This window comes from Pelodiscus sinensis, chromosome 4 (assembly GCF_049634645.1).
Source record: "Pelodiscus sinensis isolate JC-2024 chromosome 4, ASM4963464v1, whole genome shotgun sequence".
In the NCBI taxonomy this organism is placed as follows: domain Eukaryota; kingdom Metazoa; phylum Chordata; order Testudines; family Trionychidae; genus Pelodiscus; species Pelodiscus sinensis.
Genome location: NC_134714.1, coordinates 108735703 through 108762618, shown reverse-complemented (window position 1 = coordinate 108762618; position 26916 = coordinate 108735703). Strand labels below are relative to the sequence as shown.

General features: G+C 42.8%; 1 long non-coding RNA gene across 1 annotated transcript in view; it reads right to left on the bottom strand.

Annotated features, from left to right (window-relative positions):
• The window catches only part of LOC142829223 (uncharacterized), a 96539-nt gene that overhangs the window by 9219 nt on the left and 60404 nt on the right, over positions 1-26916 (bottom strand). Inside the window, exon 2 of the long non-coding RNA XR_012903639.1 lies at positions 10570-10661. This is a non-coding gene — a long non-coding RNA (uncharacterized LOC142829223). The remainder of the gene's footprint in view (positions 1-10569; positions 10662-26916) is intronic.

The window sequence follows — 26916 nt, the reverse complement described above, 5'->3', positions numbered from 1 at the left end:
ACACAATACTCCAGATATGGCCTCACCAGAGCCGAGTAAAGAGGAATAATGACATCTCTGGATCTGCTGGCAATGCTCCTCTTAATGCAACCTAATATGCCATTAGCCTTCTTGGCTACAAGGGCACACTGTTGACTCATATCCAGTTTCTCATCCACTGTCACCCCCAGGTCCTTTTCTGCAGAACTACTACTTAACTGGTTGGTCCCCAGCCTGTAACTATGCTTGGGATTCTTTGGTCCCAAGTGCAGGACTCTGCACTTGTTCTTGTTGAACCTCATCAGATTTCTTGTGGCCCAATCCTCCAATTTGCCTAAGTCACTCTGGACCATATCTCTGCCCTCAAGAATATCTACCTCTCCCCCTAGCTTAGTGTCATCTGCAAACTTGCTGAGGGTGCAATCCATCCCCATGTCCAGGTCATTAATAGAGACATTGAACAAAACCGGTCCTAGAACCAAACCTTGGGGCACTCCGCTAGAAATGGACCACCATCCTGACACTGAGGCGTTGATCACTACCCGCTGGCCTGGCCTTCTAGCCAGCTTTCTATCCATCTTACCATCCATTTATCCAATGCACATTCCCTTAACTTGCTGGCAAGTATATTGTGGGAGACCGTATCAAAAGCCTTGCTAAAGTCAAGGTAGATCACATCCACTGACTTTCCCATGTCATAGAAGCTAATCATATGGGTCAGTCACGACTTGCCCTTTGTGAATCCATGCTGACTATTCCTGATCACTTTCCTCTCTTCCAAGTGCCTCAAAATGGATTCCATAAGGATCCCTTCCATGATTTTTCAGAAACCAAGGTAAGACTGACCGGCCTATAGTTCCCTGGATCGTCCTTCTTCCCTTTTTTGAAGATGGGCACTACATTTGCCTTTTTCCAATCATCCGGGATCTCTCCCGATCTCCATGACTTTTCAAAGATAATAGCCAAGGGCTCCTCAATGACATTTGCATACTCCCTCAGTACCCTTGGATGTATTAAGTCCATACTCATGGATTTGTGTACGTTTAGCTTTTCTAAATAGTTCCTATCCTCTTCTTTACCCACCAAGGACTGTCCATCTTCATCCCATCTTGCGTCACTTAGCGCATTAGTCTGGGAGCTGACCTTGTCCGTGAATACAGAGGCAAAGAAAGCATTGAGTACTTCAGCTTTCCCCACATCATCTGTCACGAGGTTACCTCCTTCATCCAGTAGGGGCCCCACACCGTCTCTGATCACCACCTTCTTGTTAACATGCCTATAGAAACCGTTCTTGTTATCCTTCACATCCTTTGCCAGTCTCAATTCCAATTGCGCTTTTGCCTTCCTGATAACCCCCCGGCATTCTCGAGCTATACATTTAAATCTCTCCCTGGTCATTTGTCCAAGTTTCCACTTTTTGTAAGCTTCCTTTTTGTGCTTAAGTTCACCAAGGATTTCCCTCTGTAAGCCAATCCGGTCTCCTACCATGTTTGCCTCTCCTGCTATGCATCGGGATGGTTTCTTTCTGTGCCTTCAATAAGGCTTCTTTAAAATACTGCCAGCTGTCCTGGACTTCTTTCCCCTTCATGTTAGCATCCCAGGAGATTCTGCCCATCAGGTCTCTGAGGGAGTCAAACTATGTATCTGATTTGGTTTACCCAGTAATAAGATTTATGGTAGGTAGAGCTAGTTCCCAAATTTGCCATGTTCTCTGTAAGACTTTTGTGTCCGCAAATGCATTGGCTTATTGTGGATTGCTAAGATGCAAGGAGTTTTCCTGGGTTGGATGACTGGTAACTTTTGGAAAAGAAAAATAAGTTGAGACAGAGATTCATTTTGGCTACTTGAGCCTAACCATGAGATTTTGTACTTTGACCTGTTTTCCAACACTATTATAATTTTCTTAGTCAGAGGTGTGTAGTAGGGATGTAATAGAATAGTCGATTAACTGATAAGCAAAAGCTTATAGATTAATGCTATAGATTACCCACATTCCCCACCCTCCCACTTGCAAGTAAATTTTTCAGCAGACTGGCCAGCAGCCCGTCTCTGTTCTGGCTTGCAACAGGTCCAGGGCCTACCCCTGCTGCAGCTCTGCATTTAAAGCATATTAAGAGCCGGGCAGACAGGCAGCCCAGCTCAGTTCTGCCTTGTGCTAAGTCTAGGAGCTCAGACTACACCCTAGACAGGGGCTACTGCCACCTCACATCACTGCCTTTTTATCAGAGGCAGCAGCACAGGGTGACAGGCAGCTTTCAAACTGGCTCCCCTCATGGACCAGCTGGCACCCCATGCTGCTGCCTCTGATACAGTGGCAGCACCATGGAGTGGCAGGGTTCTTCTCAGGCTCCACCCCCAGGGATTATAGAATAGTGGATTAACTGATAAGAATTCATGAGGATACTCAACTATTCAATGAATCGATATTTAACATCCCTACTGTGTAGTATTATAGACCACATGAAAAAAGCATGTGAAAACGTCCTCATATTTTAAGGAGGACTCACCCATTCATATTTATCATTTATGGCTATTTTGCAAGTCAGGATCCTCAGCAATGACCAGTATTCATACTTATCATAAATCTGTTTTAAAGCCTGAAAAACTACCAAATTTCAGGCTTTTCTCTTGCAATTCAGGTAATATACCTGATGATTTCTCTCAAATGTCATTATATCATCTGCATATCAGAGTAGTTTGGCTGACCTGTTTCCTGTTTTTATTCCATTTGTAATATAACAGCATCATTACCAGAATGACAAAAGGAGGTGATATCTTGGTGTATATCCCTAGAAAGGGGAAATCTTTCGGATAGGTGCCATTTATCTCTTATTGCAGTATTTAGATTTGAGTATAAAAGAAATATTTGATTTTGAAACTTTAGAAACTGCCATTTCACTCTGTCAGAAGCCTTTTTGGCACCCAGTAATAGAAATAGATTCATTAGATTGATGAAATTTGTTAAATCATCTAATAAAAATCAGATGCAGAACTCTGTGCACGATGTCTGCTAACTGTCTGTTAAACACAAAATGGATTTTATCTCTGAAAATATATCTAGGTGCTATTTTTCAATCTGTTTGGTAAGACTGAAGCATAAAGCTTAGTGTATTGAATAACAAAGAGATGGGCTTATATCACAACTGAATAGGTCTCATCCAAGTTTTGATAATTGGGCCTCTCTCTATGTATTGAGGCTTTTACTCTTTCCTCCTCTTATTAAGGACCTCTGCCAATTGTGCTCTGAATCCTGGAGGAAACCCATCTAGGCTTATAGATTTACTATGTTGAGTGATCTAATGATCTCTGTAACTTCATCAGGTGTAAATGCTCATGCTATACCTGATCTATTTTAGGGAGCTTTGCACTAATTCTGTGCTTTTATTTATTTTATTTTTTGGAGGGGGGGAAGAGGATGTGCTACCATAAAACCTCCTGTAGAAATTTGTAAATGGCTCATGTATATCCTTTGAACTTGCAAATGGTGGTGACGATTTGGTTTCTTCCATCTGAAAATCTGGCTTTTATTATCTTGTATATTTGTCTAGTAGCAAGTAGCCTATTCCTTTTGTTGCCTTTTTCACAATACTGTTACTGTTTTGTCTCAGAGGGGGAGCCGTGTTAGTCTGTAGTCTGAAAACAATGAGGAGTACTGTGGTACCTTAGAGACTAATAGATTTATTAGAGTATGAGCTTTCATGGGTAAACCCACTTCACTGGGTGAATTGAAGTGGCTTTTACCCACGAAAGCTTATACTCTAATAAATCTGCTAGTCTCTAAGGTGCCACAGGACTCCTTGTAGTTGTTGTTGTAAATCTGACTGCCATTTCAGCCTTCGCTGTTTATAGAAGGTTTAATTTACCTCTAGCTTCAATTAGTCTCTTGTTCACGCTCTGGGATTGTTTTGTCTGTTGTAGCTTTGTCTTTCTACTTCTCTCAGGAGGTTTGGCTGTTTCTTCTTTTCTAACTTTGATAACATGGGATTCATTGCTGAATGTATTACATCTGAGCTCCAGAGAGCGCTCTTCTTAACCAGGCCCGTGTTCCTTTTTTCTGAAATATAATTATTTCTCTAATGTTGTGCATTCTTTCCTGATCACATAAGAGAGGAATGTTTAATTCCCATTTGTTTGTTTTTTAGGTGTACCCTCTGTTTCTAATGAGAAGCCAGTTGGTGCATGATCAGACCAGCAGATTCACCCTTATTTAACCAGAATAGCATGGTTAAACATTGCTTTTGGAAGTTAATAGCATATTGATTCATGTTTGCATTTGCTGTAGGACTGAATAAAAGGAATGGTCTTCTATTTGTGCTGGGGAATCTTCAGGAGTCACATAAATCATATGTACCTACTAATAGTTTCAACTCCTTGCCTGACTGTTTCTCTCACTATTTGGGGATCTGATATAGAATCATAGGACTGGAAGGGACCTCAAGAGGTCATCGAGTCCAGCCCCCTGTCCTCAAGGCAGGACCAAGCTCCATCTACACCATCCCTGACAGATGTCTATCTAACCTGTTCTTAAATATCTCCAGAGAGGGAGATTCCACCACCTCCCTTGACAATTTATTCCAATATTTGACCACCCTGACAGTTAGGAATTTTTTCCTAATGTCCAATCTAAACCTCCCTTGCTGCACTTTAAGCCCATTACTCCTTGTCCTGTCCTCAGAAACAAAGAGGAACAAATTTTCTCCTTCCTCCTTGTGACACCCTTTTAGATATTTGAAAACTGCTATCATGTCCCCCCTTAATCTTCTTTTTTCCAAACTAAACAAGCCCAGTTCATGAAGCCTGGCTTCATAGGTCATGTTCTCTAGACCTTTAATCATTCTTGTGGCTCTTCTCTGTACCCTTTCCAATTTCTCCACATCTTTCTTGAAATGTGGCGCCCAGAACTGGACACAGTACTCTAGCTGAGGCCTAACTAGTGCAGAGTAGAGCGGTAGAATGACTTCACGAGTTTTGTTTACAACACACCTGTTGATACAACCTAGAATCATATTTGCTTTTTTTGCAACAGCATCACACTGTTGACTCATATTCAACTTGTGGCCCACTATGACCCCTCGATCCCTTTCCGCCATGCTCCTTCCTAGACAGTCGCTTCCCATCTTGTATGTATGGAACTGATTGTCCCTTCCTAAGTGGAGCACTTTGCATTTCTCTTTCTTAAACTTCATCCTGTTTACCTCTGACCATTTCTCTAACTTGCTAAGGTCATTTTGAATTATGTCCCTATCCTCCAAAGAAGTTGCAACCCCACCCAGTTTGGTATCATCTGCAAACTTAATAAGCGTACTCTCTATCCCAATATCTACATCATTGATGAAGATATTGAACAGTACGGGTCCCAAAACAGATCCTTGCGGAACTCCACTTGTTATCCCTTTCCAGCAGGATTTAGCACCGTTAACAACAACTCTCTGACTACGGTTATCCAGCCAATTATGCACCCACCTTATCGTGGCCCTATCTAAGTTATATTTGCCTAGTTTATCAATAAGAATATCCTGCGAGACCGTATCAAATGCCTTACTAAAGTCTAGGTATATGACATCCACCGCTTCTCCCTTATCCACAAGGCTCGTTATCCTATCAAAGAAAGCTATCAGATTAGTTTGGCATGACTTGTTCTTCACAAACCCATGCTGGCTATTCCCTATCACTTTATTACCTTCCAAGTGTTTGCATATGATTTCCTTAATTACCTGCTCCATTATCTTCCCTGGGACAGACGTTAAACTGACCAATCTGTAGTTTCCTGGGTTGTTCTTATTCCCCTTTTTATAGATGGGCACAATATTTGCCCTTTTCCAGTCTTCTGGAATCTCCCCTGTCTTCCATGATTTTTCAAAGATCATAGCTAAAGGCTCAGATACCTCCTCTATCAGCTCCTTGAGTATCCTGGGATACATTTCATCAGGACCTGGTGACTTGCTGACATCTAACTTTCCTAAGTGATTTTTAACTTGTTCTTTGTGTAACCTATCTTCTAAACTTACCCTCTCTCCGCTTGTATTCACTACGTTAGGCACACCTCCAGACTTCTCGGTGAAGACCGAAACAAAGAAGTCATTGAGCATCTTCGCCATTTCCAAGTTTCCTGTTACTGCTTCTCCCTCCTCACTGAGCAGTGGGCCTACCCTGTCCTTGGTCTTCCTCTTGCTTCTAATATATTTATAAAAGGTCGTCTTGTTTCCCTTTATGCCTGTAGCTAGTTTGATCTCATTTTGTGCCTTTGCCTTTCTAATCTTGCCCCTGCATTCCCGTGTTGCTTGCCTATATTCATCCTTTGTTATTTGTCCTAGTTTCCATTTTTTATATGACTCCTTTTTTATTTTGAGATCATGCAAGATCTCCTTGTTAAGCCAACCTGGTCTTTTGCCATATTTTCTATCTTTCCTGCACAGCGGAATTGTTTGCTTTTGGGCCCTTAACAACGTCCCTTTGAAATACTTCCAACTCTCCTCAGTTGTTTTTCCCTTCAGTCTTGCTTCCCATGGGACCTTACTTACAAGTTCTCTGAGCTTTGTCAAAATCTGCTTTCCTGAAATCCATTACCTCAATTGTGCTGGTCTCCCTTCTACCTTTCCTTAAGATCATGAACTCTATTATTTCATGATCACTGTCCCCCATACTGTCTTCCACTTTCAAGTTCTCAACTAGTTCCTCCCTATTTGTTAAAATCAAATCCAGAACAGCTTCTCCTCTGGTAGCTTTTTCAACCTTCTGAAACAGAAAGTTGTCTTCAATGCAGTCCAGAAACTTATTGGATAGCCTGTGCCCCACTGTGTTCATTTCCCAACATATGTCTGGATAGTTGAAGTCCCCCATCACCACCAAAATGTCTACCTTTAGGATCAGCACACAGCTATGACCCGACAAGCGGTTGCAATATCCTCTACTCCAAATTCTTCCAAGAGTTTTAAAAAGAACTGACCTTTGCTGCATGGGGTGCTTCCAAAAGTTATTTTGTTTCCAATTGCACCTTTAATCAACAAGCATTTACTGTATTGGTGATTACTATGAATAAGTGTTTACTGTTGTGGTGCCTAAGGGCCAACAAAGACTGGGTCTCCACATTGTGAGGCACTGCACAAATATATACTTGATCTCCTTAAGATTTAAAAAGTTAGGTCAGCATAGCTATGATGGTCGGGATGTGGGGATAAAAAAATCCCCACTCCCGTAGGAATACTGCCTCCTCAGATCAGGTTAGCTAAATCCTAAGTTCTTTTCCTTCAACACAACTTCTTCTAGTTTAGGGGTATGTTGGAAAAGCCATGTAGGTTAGGGGAGTGAGATTTTTTCCAAATCTCTGGCCAACGTAGCTGTGCCATCTAACCCCTCGAGCAGATGCAGCTGTGTTGATGAAAGAGGCAGATTCAGATTGCTGTAATGTCATTTGATGAGGTAGTTTTCCTATACCAATGGAAAAGCCCCTTTTGTTAGTATAGGCTGTATCTACCTATAGGGTTATTCTGGTATAGCTGCATTGACATTACTGTGCCGGGTAGTGTGGACATAGCTACTCAGTAGTTACAGGCCCTGTCCCAAAAAACTTTCCATTTAAATAGCCAAGATACTCTCAGGACTGGGGGGGAGTAATACATAGAGGCCCAGTGAACAATATGATGGCAGGAAATATGTTAGTTCCATGATTTTGAAGGGGGTGGGCTTACTTTAAAGAGAATCAGCTAAATGGGGGAGAGAAGAAGAGACTGAAGTTGGCAGGGGAAGAGGGGCAGGTGAGGAGCAAAGCTGAGGTAACAAGGCTGTCAGGCAGCAGAAGGGGGAGGGTTGGAGCAAATGACCAAAATTATGGGAAATTCTCTGAATGTCCAAAGCTTGACAGCATTGCCAATTCTCATGATTTTGTGTTGTCTCATAACTTTTCTTAAAACCTGGAGTCACATGGCTATTTCAGCCTATGTATGATTGTGGAGAGAGCTTCACCCAGGGCACCTAAAAGCTCAAAAAGAAGATTACAAATAAAAGAATGCCAAACCTATTAGTTTGTCATCTCATGATTTTAGAGTCAGTCTCATGATTTTTGGTGAGCCTGACTCATGGTTTTTGGACATTTGGGGTTGGCAATACTGCATGGGCCCTAGTACTCCCAGAGTGAGAGAGAGGTCTCTCCATGCATGCACGCTTCTTGGTGCAGCAGGAAGGAGGGATGAAGTATGGATCTTTTAAATGGAATGATGCACGCTTGGAGATCATTGCTACTCCTTTGTTTGTTTCAAGGCCTGGGGGAGACGTAGGATGTAGAACCAACTGCCCCTTCATGCATTTGATATGTTTCACCTTGAGATGAGTTTCCTGTAAAAAAACAAACAAAAAACAGGCATCCAGAGCCTCAGCTTTAATAGTTTGAAGGACTTGTCTTTTTCATACTGCTGCTGCTCTGTCCTTTCATATTTGTTGCAGACCAAGCCTGTGAAGGCCTTACACTCCTCTTAGCAGGTAAATTTTGACAGTTTGATCCAATCCATTCAAATATTTCAGAGACTGTTTTAGGTGTCAATGACCAGAACTCCATTGATTTTTTTGGGGGAAAACTGGAAAACCAAAAGGGGGGAGGAAGGTTGGACACATGAAGCCTCACCACCTCATTACCACAGCCACGGTTTCTATTATCTACAACTTTCCAGTGATGAAATATCTGGCCAACGGCAACCAGTAACAATTTCCAGAATGATACCCCATCTCAGGTCTGCCTGTCCTTGCAACAGCGTTTAACATGTTGACACTCCAAAATTACTACTTTGACAAATACTAGAGGTGAGTGTGATGTTGCACCCACATAATCTAAATTGAAATATGCTTTTGAATATGAATATGCTGAATTTAACATGTTTTATTCTGGCTCAGCAGGATAGGATAGTGAATGCCCCAGAGGATTGGTAGGCTGGCTCAGTGATATGATCAGCACTGACAGTCTCCAGGGGATCTCTGTGACCAAACCTGTTGCAGTTAGGAAGGGCTGGGTGCACACACAGCCCCTGGACATATGGGGAGAGGATGAAGGACCCTGGTATGCGAGGAGGGAAAATGTGAGGGCACATAGAACCACTGGTAGTGGGAAGCACAGAAGAATTTGTAGGGAGTCAATGGAACAAAAGGCAGCTTGTGAGGTGAAGGAAGGAAGTCCTGGTATAAGCAGGCTGAATATATTGCACAAGTTTGCTGAACAATAGATTAATACCAGTTACATGATTGTTTCTACAAGGGAACTTTATACATTTTTACATCATAAACATCATGGGGCTTGTAACATTCAGATTCTAAGATGAATACTATTTGCTGAGATCTGCATTAAAAAAAATTTACTCTCCAAACTGCTGTTACTACTTTTTCTCCAGTTCCCTCTCAACAGAATCAGTACAAACATAACAAAACAATACAGCAGTTTTTTTGTTTTTCCAGCTTCACCCCACCCCAAACTCCCAGACTACTTATAATATAAAATTCCATGCACACACACACGTTTGCCTACAATATGGGGATTTCCCACAGCCTTAGATATAGCCAGCTGACTAGCACATTCTACTGGTGTGGTAAACTCCTTTTTTGGATCACAACTCCCCTGCTTAGCGGGAGCTGAGACAGTTTTCTTGAGAGAACAAATGTCTGGGATCTGTTGCCCAGAACCATATCTCAGACCTCTTCCTCCTTTATAAATCCTAACTTAAATCAGATGTATGGTGCCACCCTGTCTTCACCCCCTTTCATTGTTGTCACTGCACAATTCATATTCTTTCTCCCCAACTTCCTCCTGGTGTATCCATAATAACCTGTTCCATAAGTGGGTCTTTTCAACTTAAAAAAGCCCATCAAGGATGACTAAAAATTCAAGGGCTCACTTCCTTCCTCATGACAGTTACCATCTTGTCTTGGCTAGCATGTGGAAGTGTAAATTGAAAAGGATACTATGCTTGGTATTTTAAACTCGGCTGGTAAAGATGGCTGAAAAATGCCTTTGTTCCACTCTTTCAGATTTATCCTTCAACTTTATGCTTGGCTTTTCTGTTCCCGTCTTTTATCTGTCTCCTCCCTGTTTAGCAAGTTGCCTCTCTGGATTTTGGGCCATGAATCCTCTTGGGTTTCAGGGCTACTTTTCTTTAGATTTAATTTCATGAGGTTTTTAACCCTTTTGCTTTTCTCCCATATGACACGTTGCTGTCCTTGATGCATACCTGTGTGTGTCACCATTTCAGGGGAACAGCACCTGCCTTCCCTCCTCCCCCCATGGGCCATTCCAGGAGTACCCAATGAGGTCGCAGCACTCTAACCATCACCTGTCTCTGGGCAGGGATCCATATCCCACTTCCCTCTGACTGAGGGGCTTAGGGCATCCCAGCTCCCAGCCTTACACTGTGATAGGCAGACTGGCTTGCAGTGGATAATGGCCATTCCCTGTGTGTTACTTTCTGAGGACTATATATTGGGTACTGCCAGTGGGTGATGTTCCCACACAGCTCTTTTTAAGTAAGTGTGTTTTATTTGAATGCAAAAAGCATTACAGAGAAAACATGCAAGGAAACCATACAAATTCCTATACACATGCTAAAAGCTTACCAGAGGTCACTCTTCAATCTCATGGCCTGCTAGTGGGGCAAAGTCTTTCCAACCCATATACAACGGTTGGGATCCCCACTGGACAGAAGCATCTGTTGGATCAGAAAGAAAACTGAGTCAGTTTGAACCTAACCATTCTTATCCATTGGTCTCCAGAAAATCAAGTTTGAACCAATACATGCAAGCATCTGCAGAGGTCATACCTCTCTGGAGATGTTTACAGCCTAAGTGATTCACCTTGATCCAGGCAAAATATGGCTCATGGGCTGCATCCGGCCCACCAAGCCACTGCATCAGGTCCACCAGCACAGAAGGAGCCTCAGCCCAGCTCCTGCCTGCCCTGTCTCATATGCTGCTCAGAGTAGCTCTCTGAACACTGCGAGCCTGAGGTGAGAGGTGGGAGAGGCTTTGCACACTGCCCCTTCTCCCAGAGCAATCTTGCAGCTCCTATTGGCTGGTTTCCAGCCAATTGGAATTGCCTATTTACAGGCCAGGCAGCACACAAAGTAGCCTTCCCCACTCCCCCTGGACAGATGGAAACATGGTTGCATCTGTTGTAGGGAAGAAGGAGCTGGAGAAGTGGAGGTGTGTGTGAGTAGAAGGAGGGTTTGAGGAAGGAGTAAAATATGGCCTATCAGCAGCTGATATTGTGAATGAGGTTTAGTTAGGTGGAGAAGTAGAATTGCTTGGTAAGGAAAATGGTAGAACTGAAAGCTACGAGAATGTATTTGTTAATGGAGGAAGTTAGCCTGTCCATGAGAGTGCTGCCAGAGATGCTCTATGGTGTAAAAGCAGGAGTAGAGGAAGCAGATGTTGAAAGCGAGCTGAGTTTGGGATTGGTGGGATGAAGACTTTTCAATGGGAGAGAAGGGTTTAGGAGTCCAGGGAGAGGAGAGTTCAGAGCATAATCAACCACCATCTCAAGTGTGACAGGGTGAGGCCAGAGGGCTAGATTGGAAGAGGAGAGAGGTAGCTCTAGAAAATAGAAACAGCCCTTGCTAATTAGGACTGGGTCACTTCAGGGCAGCCAGGCACAGCTGACCCAGAGTTACCACAGGAGGAGAAGGAGCACCAGAGATGGGCCTGCTATGAATCAATTAAGGCCAGTTGATCTCACTTGGAGCTGTGGGGGGGCCTTTTAAAAAAAGTGGTCCCTGCTGGGGGAAGGTGAGGAGAGTGGGAGAGAAAGTTGGAATGAGCCAGAGAATTTAATAGACAAGGAAAGACTCAGAGTTGCTGATAATGGGAATGCCCTTCTGGCGGAGGTACAGAAGCCGAGGCATGGGGCCTGAATACCTGTGAGAGAGTGAACTAAACAGGGGTCTGGAGCCTAGGAGTGGGACCATCCTGCTACACGAAGTAAGAGAGCTGAAGAGAAGCATAGAGAAATTCTGCTGTAGCTCTCTAAATTTATATTGGATTATATTTGTCTGTCTTACAAATATTCTTATCAGAATGGAAGAATGCATTATTAATTACATTCTGTGCTTAATAACACAGGTGGTGACAAATCTGCATCTTATTTATGATATTTTTAATCAAAACTTTGTTTAAAAAGATATCAATAGTGGTGATGATCGATCTTCAGCCATTACTGATACCCCTGTTTGAAAGAGCCTCTGTCCTTTAAAACAGCTCCTTGTCTTCTTGGAAGTAAGTTCCACTGGGTAAGATAGACTGCCTATAAAAATACTGCCTCTCTTCCAGGAAGGAGGAATTTTAAAAGGCCAGGAGTGAATAAAAGCTAATTTATTACTCTTGCAATAATTGGGAACAAGCCTTAAGGTTATTTAGCAAAAGCTATTAATATGAGTGAAACGATTCCCATTGTCTTCACTGAATTTTGGATGAGTCCTTTAGCCTGAAAGTTGAGGGTTGTAATGATCTCTTTTTTTTTTAAAAATTTTCTGAATCTTCTGAATTCAGAGTTTTTTCATCCAGACAAAGATACTGTGGAACAGAGATATCTGACATTTCAAGGCCAACTTTGTAGTACTTTGAGTCTGATTACACTGTAAAACAGGAATAGTAGCATTCCATTTAAAAACTGACTTTACTATTTAAATATTTACTGGGCTAAAACCAGGAAAAGTAACAGGTTAATTCTAGCACCTGAGAAACTTGCCTTTGATGATGTTTGAATAGCAAAATCCCCCAATTGCCAAGAAAATCGAGGAATTCTGTGCCAAGATAGGGCTTGTATTAGATAACTTCCCTCATACTTTTGGGCTGCATCTAGACTGGCAAGTTTTTCCACAAAATCAGCTGCTTTTGCGGAAAAACTTGCCAGCTGTCTACACTGGTCGCTTGAATTTCCACAAGAACACTGACTTCCTACTGTCAGAAATCAGTGCTTCTTGCGGAAATACTATGCTGCTCCCATTTCGGCAAAAGCCCTCTTGCGCAAATGCTTTTGCGCAAGAGGACCAGTGTAGACAACGTGGTTTTGTTTTGCGCAAAAAAGCCCCGATCGCGAAAATGGCGATCGGGGCTTTCTTGTACAAAACTGCATCTAGATTGGCATGGATGCTTTTCCGCAAAAAGTGTTTTTGCGGAAAAGCGTCCGTGCCAATCTAGACGCTCTTTTCCGCAAATGCTTTTAAAGGAAAATGTTTCCATTAAAAGCATTTGCGGAAAATCATGCCAGTCTAGACGTAGCCTTGGAGAATCTGCTACAGTGGATTTTTTGATGGTTCACAGAAAAAAATCTATTAAAAGCCTTACATGAATTTGAATATGAGTATTTTCAGGGGCACCAGCTAGTGCACCAGCTTGTTATTTCAGCAGAAAACCTGGGGTTAAATAGTTGAATCCAAAAAGTTTTCATTGAAATGGAAAATATTTGACACACCTTATTTGGTATTAATCTTTTTGAAAACTTCATCAAATGTCACAACTTCCACCCTCACCATTTGAAAACTGACATCTAAAAAAGCCTCCGCTTTCATGCAAAGGTGGCTTTCAGGGAAAATATGAAAACACAGTTGTCACCATTACAAAGGCAACATTTACCAGCTGTTATCAGTCTATTGCATCTGAGATCCCACAGCTATTTCCTAATCTCAGTATAAAGAAAACCCCGTGACATCTTAGTGTCTAGTATGGTTATTGCTGAATTTCCACTGGTGACCACTGTAGCCATTTAGCTGAATTTTGCAACTAAGCAATAGGTCAGGGAGTTAAAATTACCCAGCATAAAAGGGGGAAAATGTTTGTGTTTAAATGTAATGAAAAAATGGCATCTGATTTTGATAAACATTTACATGGATGTTCATGTCTGGAAAGAAAATGATTAAAGATTTTCATTGGCAAACAAACAGAATGCTAGGTTATAGATGATCATAAATGATACATATAGCATGAATAGTTTTGTGGTGTTTGGTTTTTGCACCCAGGCCTGGGGAAATCATGTTTGCTTTTTTTAAAAACATATTGTAGGAATTAAGATAATAAGTAATTGCCGTCTGTCTATAAAGAATCATTTAACACACACAACACACATTCTGTGGTTTTACAGCATGCTTGAAAGGGCTTGTAATTCTTAGTCAATAAAGAGGATCATTGCCGCTGCTAAGAGTAGCTTCTATAATACGGAGTATTTTACAGTTTGAAAAGACTTACTAGGAAAAAAGTGAAAGCAGGTTATTTTTTCTTAAAATTGTAACAAAGGCGTTAGTAAATTATCTGGATTATATTTACTTTCTGCATTTGTTTCTTTGAATTCCTGTTCACCATAAATACCACTCTAATACTCCTGCTACTGAGCAGGGTAACTACAAGCTGGCACTAACCCCCAAAGATCATTCTAACTATTAATACTAATTCTTTTTTACCAGTCTTATTGGCATATATAACAGTTCAGGGTGATCTGTTTTCATGGCTTATATATAGTGAATAGTTAATACCTAATCTGTATCATTTAATGTTAAATTGTCAATTATTTTTCTTGGGCTGAATATGGTTCAACACCTCGGGGAGATCAAGTGATTGCAGCCTTCACACATTTGGCCACTATTATATTTCTACCCATTCATCAAGAGCTTGTGTGTTTTTTCCCACCCCAATATCACCAGATTCCTGACAGTCTTACACAGCTGGTTTCACATTGTACAGTCCTCAGCTGAACCTCAGTTTAGTCCTAGGTGCCCTGAGAAAACCCATCTTTGAACCAGTTCTCTGCCTGCTCTCTCCTCCACCTCTCCCTCAAGACTTTATTTCTTAGAGTCATCACTTCATTTAGATGAGTGGGAGAGCTTGGTGCTCTTCCTACTGTCATGCTGTTTTCTGTATTCAGTAGAGATAAGGTTATATGGCACCCTTCCTAAGGCCTCTGAGGAAAACCATAGTCACCAAGAGATCCGCCTATATGTGTTTTACCCTTATGCCCCCAGAGAGACCAGGCAGCCTACGCATACTCAATGTCAGATGGGTTCTTGCTTTCTGCTCTGATGGGTCTAAGACCTTTTAGCCCTCCTGCCCCCAGGATTATTTGTATGATTTGCACAGTGGACAAAGGAACTACCTGTTTCCACTCAGACAGTTATGGGCTGTATTTTAATCTGTTAGGACTCCTCTCGGATGTAGGCCACTGACAGTGACCACATGATCACAGTAACTCATTCCACATCTAGAGCTCTATGAAAAGACCTTCATGTAACAGAAATCTGCAGGCCTGCAGCTTGGTCTTCCTTCCATATCTAGGCCAAGTCTCATGTTGTTTTACCCACATTCAGAATGGCACTATCGCCAAACTGTCTTGGACTTGCATCCTTAGCACGCTCTGTGATTTATTGCTTGGGAGTCTCCTACAGGGGAGTGCTGAGAGGGACAGGTACCCGCACGCAAAAGAGAGGCTGAGTGTAAGTTGTGTTGTCCCTATGGGTGTTCTGCCTCCTTATGCTCTTGTTTGGAGGAACATAGTGCTGCTCCGCACAGGTGCAAGCCCATTGATGCTGCTCTGCATTCTCCACTTGAGTGGACCATGCACTCATCCAATGGTGAGGCACCCATATGGACAAACCATCTGGAAGAACCCAGTTCACTGTAGGTATGTAACTTCTGCCTGCCTGCGAAGGCTCTACCAAGTGAGGACTTCTTTAGGGTGAGTTTGGGGCTTTCTAGAAACTGTGACCTGAAGCGATACACCGTGTGTGTTACGGTTGTGCCTTGGCCCCACACAATTTCTGATGAAGGGCTGTCACATCTGAGGCCAAGTTTGGCTGCAAAGTGCTTGATTTCATTTCTTGAACCTTAATATAGAAACTAGGGCATTTATCTATGTATGTATTTATTTACTCGAAGATTTACCTAGCAATTAATATTAACAATTAATGTTTGGTTTTTGGAAAGTAAAAAGGAAGTGTGCATGCTTCATTTAAATCATTACTCTGCAGTGGGGCTGGGGCTGAGGGGTTCAGTAGACAGGCTGCCTTGAGGACAGAGGATTCCCCCCTCTCACCTCAACAACTTGGGTTCAGGTGAGAAGTTTTCTTTCTCCCCACCCTCCCCCGGCTGTTGCTGCAGCAGCCATGGAGAGGAGGAGTGCATGTTCTCCAGCTGGGGTCAGTCCAGGTTAGTTCTGCCCCCTGCTTCCCTTAGAGTGAGAGATGTAGTAAACTGCACTTCCCTTGATCAGGGAGCAAGGGGAAATAGCCAGCAATGTTCCCATATAAATCGGAGATGGGGAGAGTGGGAACCTCAGCCCTTCCACCCTCCCTAAAGTGCAGCTGTGGAGGGTGGGAGGCTTGGGGCTAGTGCAGTGTCAGATGGGGGTGGGGGTGCTCCCCCCTGCCAGCCCCTTTCACCTGCCTGGTGATTGTCTCTTTGCTGTATAGTTTGACACGCAGTCCCATTCCAGGCACAGCAAAACCTTTATTTTGCCTTAAGTTATAAGAGGAAGTTGTGCACTGAACTTGGTGGTCCTAGCTCTTACCGTTCAGGAGTTCTTGAACAGACAGACACACATACATACATACACACAAACTCTCTCAAACATATAGTAGATTTTGCAAGAAATATGTCTGATTCAATAAGATGTAGGGTTTATAATCTGGTCTAGTTTCTGAAAAATATTTCAGAACAGTTATCCCACACCTGTAACATTGTGTTCAGGTCTGGGTGAGCTGACTAGAAAGATGTAGTCAAAGAGTGAGTTCAAAGAGAAATTAATGTGAATGAGTGGCTGGAGGAATGAATTTATAGAGTACTATAAAAGAGCTAACTAAGTATAGCTCAGCTAAGCAATGACACTGGGGAGAACATAAATCTGCAGTAGCTGAGGGGTACAATAAAGAGGGAGATGAATAATTTAGGGTAATTTTAATGGAATGAAAATCTGCAAAGAAATAGTCTGAAAAACATCTTAAAATACGTGATGAGGGAATGAACAGAACAGGGCAACTTTTTCAAGTGATCCCGCCCCAGTCATCCAGTGCCAGAGTCTGGCCATCAGGGAGTTAGCCATTGGAACATGGCGTTATGTTCCTGTCATCTCTCTCCTCCATGAATTTATCTAATTATTTTTGAAGCTTGTTGCACTTTGGCCTTCAAAACCTCCCCTGGCAACAACTTCCATAGGTTGACTGACTGTTGTGTGAAGAAGTACTTCCTTATGTTTGTGTTAAACTGGCTGCTTGTTAATTTTATCAGGTGACTCCTAATTCTTGTGCTATGTGACGGGGTAAATAACACTTTTCTATCCACATTGTCTGGTCACCATTCATCTATCCTTACCCCTCTTAGTATCTTCTCTTACAAGAGATGAGTAAGCTGACAGTCCCAGTCTTTTTAATCTCTCCTCATATGTTTCATACCACTCACAATTGTTGTTGCCCTTCTCTTTCCCTTTCCTAATGTACAGGCAGTCCCCGACTTACGCGGATCCGACTTATGTCGGATCCGCACGTACGAACAGGGCTTTTCTCGCCCCGGAGCTCATGGGCAGCGGGTCGCCACCAGTGTCCTCTGGGGCGAGAAAAGCTTCTCCCGGTCTCCCTGGTCTGCTGGGGGGGGGGGGGGTCCAGCAAAGCCGCTGGACCCCCCCCCCCCAGCAGACCAGGGGGACAGGAGCAAAGCCGCCCAGGCGGCGGGGGTCCCGCCACCTGGGCGGCTTTGCTCGGGTCTCCCTAGTCTGCTGGGGGGGGAGGGGGCGCAGCTAGTGCACCCCCCCCCCAGCAGACCAGGCTTTTGTTGCGGGACGCCTCGGGTAGAGCAGCTGGGGTCCTGCCGGGATGGTCCTGTGGGAACCTACCGGGCAGCGCCCCAGCGGTTCTGTCCCAGGCTCCAGATTCAGCAGCTATTGAAACTGATCAGGCTGATTCCAGGAAGCTGGGGGCAGAGCAACTCTGCCTCCTGCTTCCTGTTGTCAGCCCCTGGTCAGTTTCAGTGGCAGCAGCTGAATCTGGAGCCAGTTCTGACTTGCATACAAATTCAACTTAAGAACAAACCTATAGTCCCTATCTTGTATGTAACCCGGGGACTGCCTGTATATATTTGCAATGGAACTATGCTCAGTATTCTAGGTGTGAGTGTACCATGGATTTATATCATGGCATTATTGGTACTTTGTTGTACTATCTATACCTTTCCAAATGGTTCCCACTGTTCTGTTAGCTTTTTTGCCTGCCCCTGCACACTGACTGGATGTTTTCAGACATGTTTTCCACAATGACTCTGAGATGTCTTGGCATGGTCACAGCTCATTTGGACCCATCATTTTCTATGTATACTAGGGATTGTTTCCAGTGTACATTCATTTGCATTTATCAGTATTGACGTGCTTCTGCCATTTTGTTGCCAAGTTCCCGGGTTTTGTGAGATTCCTTTGTATCTCTTTGCAGTTAGTTTGGGACTTTGTACTATCTACAAATTTTGCCACTTTACTGTTCACTCCCTTTTCCAGATCACATATGAATATGCTGAAAAGCTCTAGTTCTAGATCTAAAAGGGATCTTGCTATTTATTTCTCTCCATTCTGAAAATTGAACATTTATTCTTACCTTAGTTTTCTATCATTGAACCAGTTACTGATTCGTGAGGAGACCTTTTCTCTTATCCCATCACTGATCAGTCTGCATAAGAGCCTTTTATGAGGGAACTTGTCAAAGGCTTTAGGACGGCTACAGTGGAATGAGACTGGTATTGCTTGTGATGTTCATAAACTAACCCTAGTGTCAACTTGCAGATGAATTAGGATTTAAATATATCTACATTGGCGGAATAATCTTACTCTGGGCTTTATTGAGCCTAGCATGTATATGATAAAAAGCATCCTATTGTACAACAAAATGTATCCTTTAGGCAAATTTGCCTTCCTAATTCATAATGTGGATTTTTCTGTTGCATTTTTTTCCACTCATTCTGTGTGTGGTAACTTTGCAGATACCAGCAAAAGCTTCACAAGTACAATATGCACTGAGAGATACATCATGAAAATCCTTGAGGAGAACTTGACATTCTCTTGGAATTCATGCCTCCGTCTCTGATGCAATGAGATGCTGGGTGACTTATGGCTCTGCCATCCCTAGTTCTGCCTGGAGCCTCTCTTCTCACTTCCATGCATAACCCAGTCCATCAAACTGCATTTGTCTGCATGGTTTTACACTACAGAAATTTGTTGGTCTTCAGAATGCTTTTGGAACACTGGAAAAAGCATGCGCTGTGGTGGTGTTTATGGAGGACGATGACCCTTCCTCCCCTCCCTCCCCCCCAATAGTCACTGAATTTTGAAACCTAAATTGTAGACCTGTAAGAACATTTTGCTTATAAATTGTCTCCTTCCCCTTTGTCAGTCTGTCACTAACACTGACCTCAATTGTGGGGAATAGTGATGTGTTAAGCAGTTAAGCAGCATCAAATAGTTTGTCAGTAAAACTCTAACAGGGCCTCCAGGTGCTTTTGTAGGCCTACTTCCTCTTCAGCAGATACTACTTTTACCAAATCGTTCAAATTTACCTTCACATTTGCTGTCATTTTGCAAACTCAATACCACTGAGTGTAATGTTTTGAATGATCTGTATGGTGCATAAAAAGAGCAATGTTACAGGATGTTTTAGAGGTAGAGTATATGGCAAGCAGATTTTTTTAAAATGGGAGTTTAAGTAAGGTGCTATACTGAACTTCCACTGGATTGTTGTCGTTAGGATTGTGTGGCTTGTGTGAATCTACCACATGGCGGTGATAGTGAAGGGGTTATTTGACTATGAGGAACAGGTTGGATCCTTTAACTGTTCATTTGCATTGCTTACAGCATTTTTATTTATTTGAAGGCATAGAAGTGTTATAAAGAGAGTCCCACCATGTCTCTCTAATGCCATTTGTCAGAATTCAGCTTATGTACTAATACTGACAGTTATTTCTATTTATTCCCCATACTCTTTGCATTTATGTATAGCTATCTAAGAGGCTGAGCAGACGTCTGCACTAATTTCTCTTGTAGCTCTCAAGACCCTCTTGTCATTTTTCATGTCCCTCAACCCCCCAACATCTAACCCTCTGCTCAGGTCACTTGGTTAATATAAACCTGTGGGGTGTTTTTTGTTCCCTTCTCCCTTTGAACTTAGTTTAAAGGTCTCCTCACTAGGTTGGCAGATCAATGCAGGAAGATGTTCTTCCCCTTGTGGCTAGGTGGACACCATCTCTTCCCAGCAAACCAGTTTTGTGTAACAGCATCCCATGGTTGAGGGAGCTGAAGCCCGGTCATACATTCATCTCTGGGAAGCACAGGTCTCTGCTAGAGCCCTGATCCTCAACAGAAAGGCTGGATGACACCACAACATATTTAAATGCTTGCTTGATCAGGAGCCAAAATTTGTCAAGGTTTGGGTTTCGATTTCAAGCACTCTGTAAAGGTGAGATGGGTTCAGATTTGGGGTTCCAGTATGACTCATTAGAGGCCCTGCATGAAAAATTTGGATGAGGGTTTGTGTGTGAATTTTGAAAACCAAATCCCTCCCCTCCAAGTTTAGATGAGACATTGTCTCGAATATTGACTTTATGGTTATCCCAGTGGGTGTACTGCATCTAAAAAGGATAGCAAGTCCTTCTTACTTTGGGTGAGATATTTGGAATTACTGGTAGCCTTAGTGTGTTCTGTAGTAAAAGCTGTCAATTATATTCATATGAGATTTGTGTGCAAGAGAATAGCTAGTAAAAATAGACCTAAGGGAAAAATAATCCTACTGTAGCTGAACTGATTATTTTTCTTAAGATTGGTTAACAAATCTCAGACAAGCCCTACTTCATTCTACTGTCCTTCATGTGCCAAATTTTAGCTACAGTGAGTGTTCACAGCTAAATCCCTGTTTATGAAAGCATATAGCATGTACCTATGGCTATCCATAAGCGTGCTCTTACATGCTGGTTTGAAAAGAGAGATTTGCTTGAGTTGGGGCCAGAAAGAGACACTTTCAATGGATCCCCAACAAAACCAAAAGGGAAGAGATTCACAGAAAATTGTAACTCTTTTCTCCAGGTTCTTGAACCCTCCTAATGAAAGTCAAAGAAATTTGTATCCTAACTAATGAATTTTCATTGGATGGTTTGAAATGGTTTTGGAAAGCTTTGGATAGGGAATTGCATCCTTTTGGGTTTTCTACTAAGCTCTGGTAGTTTGATTTGAGCAAGAGGTTCGACAGCAGTTTTCCATACAGGAGCCTTTATTGTACATATGTACCGTTTTTTAAAAAGCATAAAGGAAAGAATGGGGTAAAACTCAAATAAAACTTTCTTGATGTATCTATTTATAAGTTACATTGAGATACGGTGAGTTCTGACTGCATTCGATCCATGAGCAGCCTCCCATGAGATGAAAGAAAGAAGTGATAGAGAAATCTCATTAAGGCAAGCATTGCTATGTAGCATGCTTTTTAGGGGATCGGCTTTGTTACAGCATGTTTCTGTATTGACGGGTCTAGTCTTTGCACAAGTAGCAACAGACTAAAGCGATGGTATTTTATGTTTGAAGTCCTTACTTCACTATTTAGATCCATCCACTATATTACAATGGTTGGCATTTTTCTGCAATATTGTTAATTGTTTCTGAATCAAACCCAAAGTCTTAATGACACAAGAACTGGTTCTTCTGCATCCCCTTGGTAATGAGTGCTGTTGTCATAATTACAATGATTCAAGACCAGACCTGGCCAAAAGTTCGCAGGCCCAAGGCACCATGGCTGAGCTGTAAGGTCGCGCAGCTCCCAGTCAGGTCAGTGAGTGAGTGGGGCTGGGAGCTGGCAACATGGCGCCCAAGGCAACTGCCTCACTCACCTTGGCCAAAGGCCGGGCCAGTTAAAGACCATATTCAGGGAAACAGCTTTCTCCTGAGCTTTCCAGTGCCACTCGTGAACAGACTGGTGCATGAATGACTCCCTTTCATTATCTCCGTTCTTCTCAGGATAAGAGGAGACTTTAGCCAACACTTGAATACCCAGCATTTTACCACAGAGAGCAATTAGATATGAATGACTGACTTGCAGATGATCAGTGCTCCTTTACCTAAGACTGCTACTCCCTGTGATGGGGTATCTGCCCTGCACTGGCCCTTTAAGAGTTAAAACCCAGCCGTGAGGGCGGGAGCCATGGAGCAAGCAACTGGGGCAGCTGTGGGCTGTATAGATAAGGAGGGAGGAAGGGAGAGAGACTCTTGCTCTGACTGGGGAGCAGGAGGGACCTGGCTGCCAGGGAAGCAGAGGGCACTACAAATGCTGTTTGTTTTTGTTGATGTCATGGTTTGAGTTTGCATAGTACTGATGTAAGAGGTAAACATGGGGACTGTTGATTTCTGTAGTTGGAAACTTTCTGTTGTCATCTTTATAATTTCTAGTTTTCTTATCAGCTCTGAACTTCTTCAGTTTATCCTCCTCTAGGCTTCCCCTGTACCTATTGCCATTCTTCTCTTTCATGCTCTTCCCTTCTGATTCAATGGCTGTTCTCCCTCCACTAAGGGACCCAAATTGGGGGGTGCAGCCCCCTGGGGGGGTGTGAAGAAATTCCAGGGGGGGCATGAGGCGACCCAAACCAGCCCCATCAATCTCCCCCCAGAAAGAGCCCAGACTGTCCATCTGCTCGGGTTGGCTGGGGCAGACTTCAAAATGGCCACCTTAAAAGGGCAATGCCTGCTCTGCTCTTAAAAGGCCACTTCTTTTCCTCAAGTTTTGCTGCAATTTTGGGGGGGAGGGTGTTTGAGGGTTTCTCAAATAAAAAAGGGGGTATGATGCCGAAAAATTTGGGAACCACTGCACTAGATACTGGGCTGCCGGCATGAAACATCAACCATAATTCGATGGCATCTTCACCCATAGAATATGAGACATCCAAGGGTGATGACACAACAGTTCATCATATTCAGCTGTACCCAGATCTCAGATTGTCATGTGGAGGGTTGAATCCTCCTCTGGATTAACCTGTGCCATTCTCCTAGCATATTAACAGGCAATTGGCCAAAGCAACATAAATTGTAGACATGAGTCATCTTCTGAAACAATGTTGCTTTGTAGCCACCTACTGATGTAATCATTTTCACGCTGTATGGTGACCAGTATTTTAGTTGCTGAGCCATTGCTAACTAATGCATATTTATCCTCGGGAGACTGAAAATATCAAACAGGGTTTTTCCCAGTTTTTTTAATACTGTGTTTTAATAATCCTACATATTCTCCGCTGGGATTCCCCAAGCCATGAAATGCTATAACATAAGACGGCCCCGCTTCTTTTTGTGGAATCTGCTTAATAAAAGACAACCAGTGCATGACAATAACTTTTTCTGCTGGCCATTTACCACGTGTTTAGTCAAAAGCAAAGGATACCGTGGCTGGGTTTATATGGTGCCATTTAATTAAATTAAATATTTTATCAGCTTCATGAGCTGTACATTTAATTCTGAATAATAAATCAGGCAATATAAATGGACATCAGTTTGGCTTGTAAATAGCCTGGATCCTGGACCTGGATCCCCCTTTAGTTGGTTAACTGGTTAGATATCAGGTAAAGCTGATGTTTAGCCAGTTAACTGATAACATCCCTAATAGGAATATGATCAAGCATCAATGCAGTATGAATTTTTTATATTGATGCTTGAATTTTTCCATCTGGGGGAAAAATTCTTATCTAACCTTATTTCACACATAACAAAGCACAACTCATAGGAATACTAGCCAGCTAATGGAGATGTATTGAATAAGACTATAAACCTAGTCTACCTATCTGTATAGGTAAGTGAAGAATAAAATAGATGGATTTTCATTAGCTCTAATTATTAGCCCTGTTGAACTTTTTAGAATTGAAATCTCACTTTCCCAGGCTCATTAAAGGTTTTATCCTAACACATGCTGATAAAAGTGGGCATCCACTTTCTAACTGATAGATGATGAGGAGAAATCTTATGGTATAAACAAACATTATCAGCCCTAGGTCAGGTGTGAATGGGCGAAGGTTATTAGGCAAACTACAGTCATACTTGCTCAAAAGTTGGTTCAACCCAACCTGAACATTTTCAGCCTCATGGCTAAATTTAAATGTTTAGTTTCTTGGTTTTAAAAAAATCTCTTAAATAAAGAGGAAGGACTAAATGCACAGAAGAGGCGATTATTCAGCTTTGTCCACATATTCACTCTGCTGACACCATTATTGGACATAACCAAGCGAGTTATAAGATCAAGAACACATATTCCTGCGCATCCAGAAATATAATTTATGCTATCGTGCCAAAAGTGTCCGTCTGCTATGTACATTGGACAAACGTCTCAGACACTTTGCCAAAGGATCAATGCCCACAAAAGGTATTAGACAGGATCACAAGGAAAAAACAGTTTCTTGCCATTTCAACCAGAAAGGACACTGTCTCAACGACTTAATTACCTGCATCCTGCTTCAAAAGCCTTTTAAGACTGCACTTGAAAGAGAATCCTCTGAACTGTTATTCATGCTTAAATTCGACACTTTACACCTGAGTCTGAATAAACAATCTAATTATCTTACCCATTACAAAGATAGCTTCCCCAATTATCACCTCTAATATCATTAGCTCACTGACATTTACCTCCCCCCCAACCCTCTTCTGTTCTGAAATTTGATTTGTCCTTTTCATATGTGTTCATTTTTTTAATTGTACCCTTTGGTATATATGGTTGTGACAATTTTCTTCCACTATTTGATCTGAGGAAGTGGGTCTGGCCCACGAAAGCTCATCACCTAATAAACCATCTTGTTAGTCTTTAAAATGCTACATAGTCCTGTATTTTGTTCCAGTGTCTGGGTCACTCACTTGGGAGGTAGCACTCTAGAGCAGTGGCTTCAACCTTGGCCTCCTGCCTCTCAGGTGAGTGCCCTAACTACCCAACTACTGGGAACTCTGAGGTGCAGAGCGGCCCCCGACATTTTGGCACCTGAGGTGGGGAGCTCAAATGACACCCCCATTCCCCCTCACTTGGGCCAAAACTTTGAAAGGTCTCAATTCTGTCGTCTTCCTGTTCTACTCCTCTCATGGTACTGATCTGCTACCTACATATGCACCAGCAGCAGACACAATTTTCTACACTCTGGGTCCTAGTGGTGCCGCCCCCACAGTCTGGCACCTGAGGCGGCTGCCTCAGTTTGCCTTATGGTAGGGCCAGCCCTGCTGAGGTGGGTCTCAATGTCTCCTGTTAAAGCTGTTCCATTTGGATTATTTATTTGTACTTTGGGGCAGAGACTTCAACTTGGGTCTTTTCCACTCCAGGTGAGTCCCCTAATTTCTGAGCTATAGACTCTCCCAATTGAAGTATGTTCCATAAGACAAATGAGAGAGACTCACCTCAGAAGCATAATCCGGTAGACCCGAGTAAGAAAAGCAATTGCATCTGCAGGGACTAGGATAAAATTGCTAAGGAGGGCACTCCTCGTGCTGTGGTGCAGAACGGGCCAAAGTCTGCACTCCTGAGTCACTGACAACACTCATTACAGCCTGGGGGAATTTTGCCTGAGTCAAGACTGCTGGAAGCCGCTACAATGGCTGTAAATAGTATGTCATCCAAGAGGGATAATTGATCTCTATAGCAGAACCTTTTTTGGGGCAGGGGTTGCTGACCCACAGATAAATCAGTCAGGATTGCATACAAGTGAGAAGAAAAAAAAATAAAACAACTCTCACTGATGTGGCCCAGGACTGAGAAGAAAGACATTCTTCACATTTCCTCACATAGCAGAGCCGGGGGGGGGGGGGGGGGCAGGCTAGTATTTTGTGTGCTCCAGCCCTGTGGGTTGGGTAGCAAGAGTACTGAAGTGCCGGCATGGGCTGCCCAATGCTGGGGGGAGCCCTGAACCCCATGGGTTGGATCCAGACAAGCTGTGGGCTGTACCCCCAGCCTGAGGTTTCCTACCCCTGCATTATAGGTATGCCAGGATGTCCCAGCAGAGCTGTAAAAACAGAGCAAACAACTTGAGCTACAGTATGGCTTTGTCTCTTGAGCCCAAGACGTCAGGGAGAGAAAGCCAGGACACTTGCTGGTCATATTAAGAATTTGCGTGCTCTGTTATCGAATACGTGAAATGCTTCAGAGTTGATACTAATGCGGTGCTGTCTCGAGTGTCTCTTTCTTCCTTAACAGCCCTCTTCTGATACCTGCCTGGTCAGTGAGTCAATTTAATATTTTGAACTGTTCAAAAGAGCCCAGCAAGTGTAAAGACCTGGCAGTGAGTCAAGAATGCAGAGGAGTTATCAGGAATGTGAAACCCCACATATGAGCAAGGCTTCACGTCAAACACAGTGCCTGCCTTGATATTTACAATAAATACAACTAAGATGCCCAAAAAATAGTGCATGGGACCAAGGCAGATTAAGTGAGCTACCCAAGGTTACACAAGAGGGCTCTGATGGACCTAGGAAATGAGTCCAGATCTCCAGACTTAACCACGCGACCATACTTCCCTCCCATTCTCCCCTTGACCCTCCACCAAAGAGGGGAAAAAACCCTTTGAGCCTGAAATGCTTCTTTCCATCTGGGTTCATTTTGTATATTGGTTTTATTAATCTGATGTGGAGTTTTATGTTAAAGGCTGTGGTAGCACAGGCGATGGATGTTGCATCATCATATGATATACTGGTAATATGAGGAAGCACTTTTTAAAATAATGCTTTAATACATTTGAGAGTTCAGTGTTGACTTGTTTCCCAACAACTTGGTAGATGGGGGTTGTTCCTAAACATGTCAGTTGCCTAAGTTAATTAAATAAGATTTGAGTTTTCTCTCTTCCCTGCTGATAGAATTTAAGGACAAGAATAAGTAGTACAGGGGAGTACAAGGGAACAGGGCAGATAAATAGGCGAATGAATAATTCTGAGTTGGCTTGGTAGAGCTCTAGTAATCACATCCT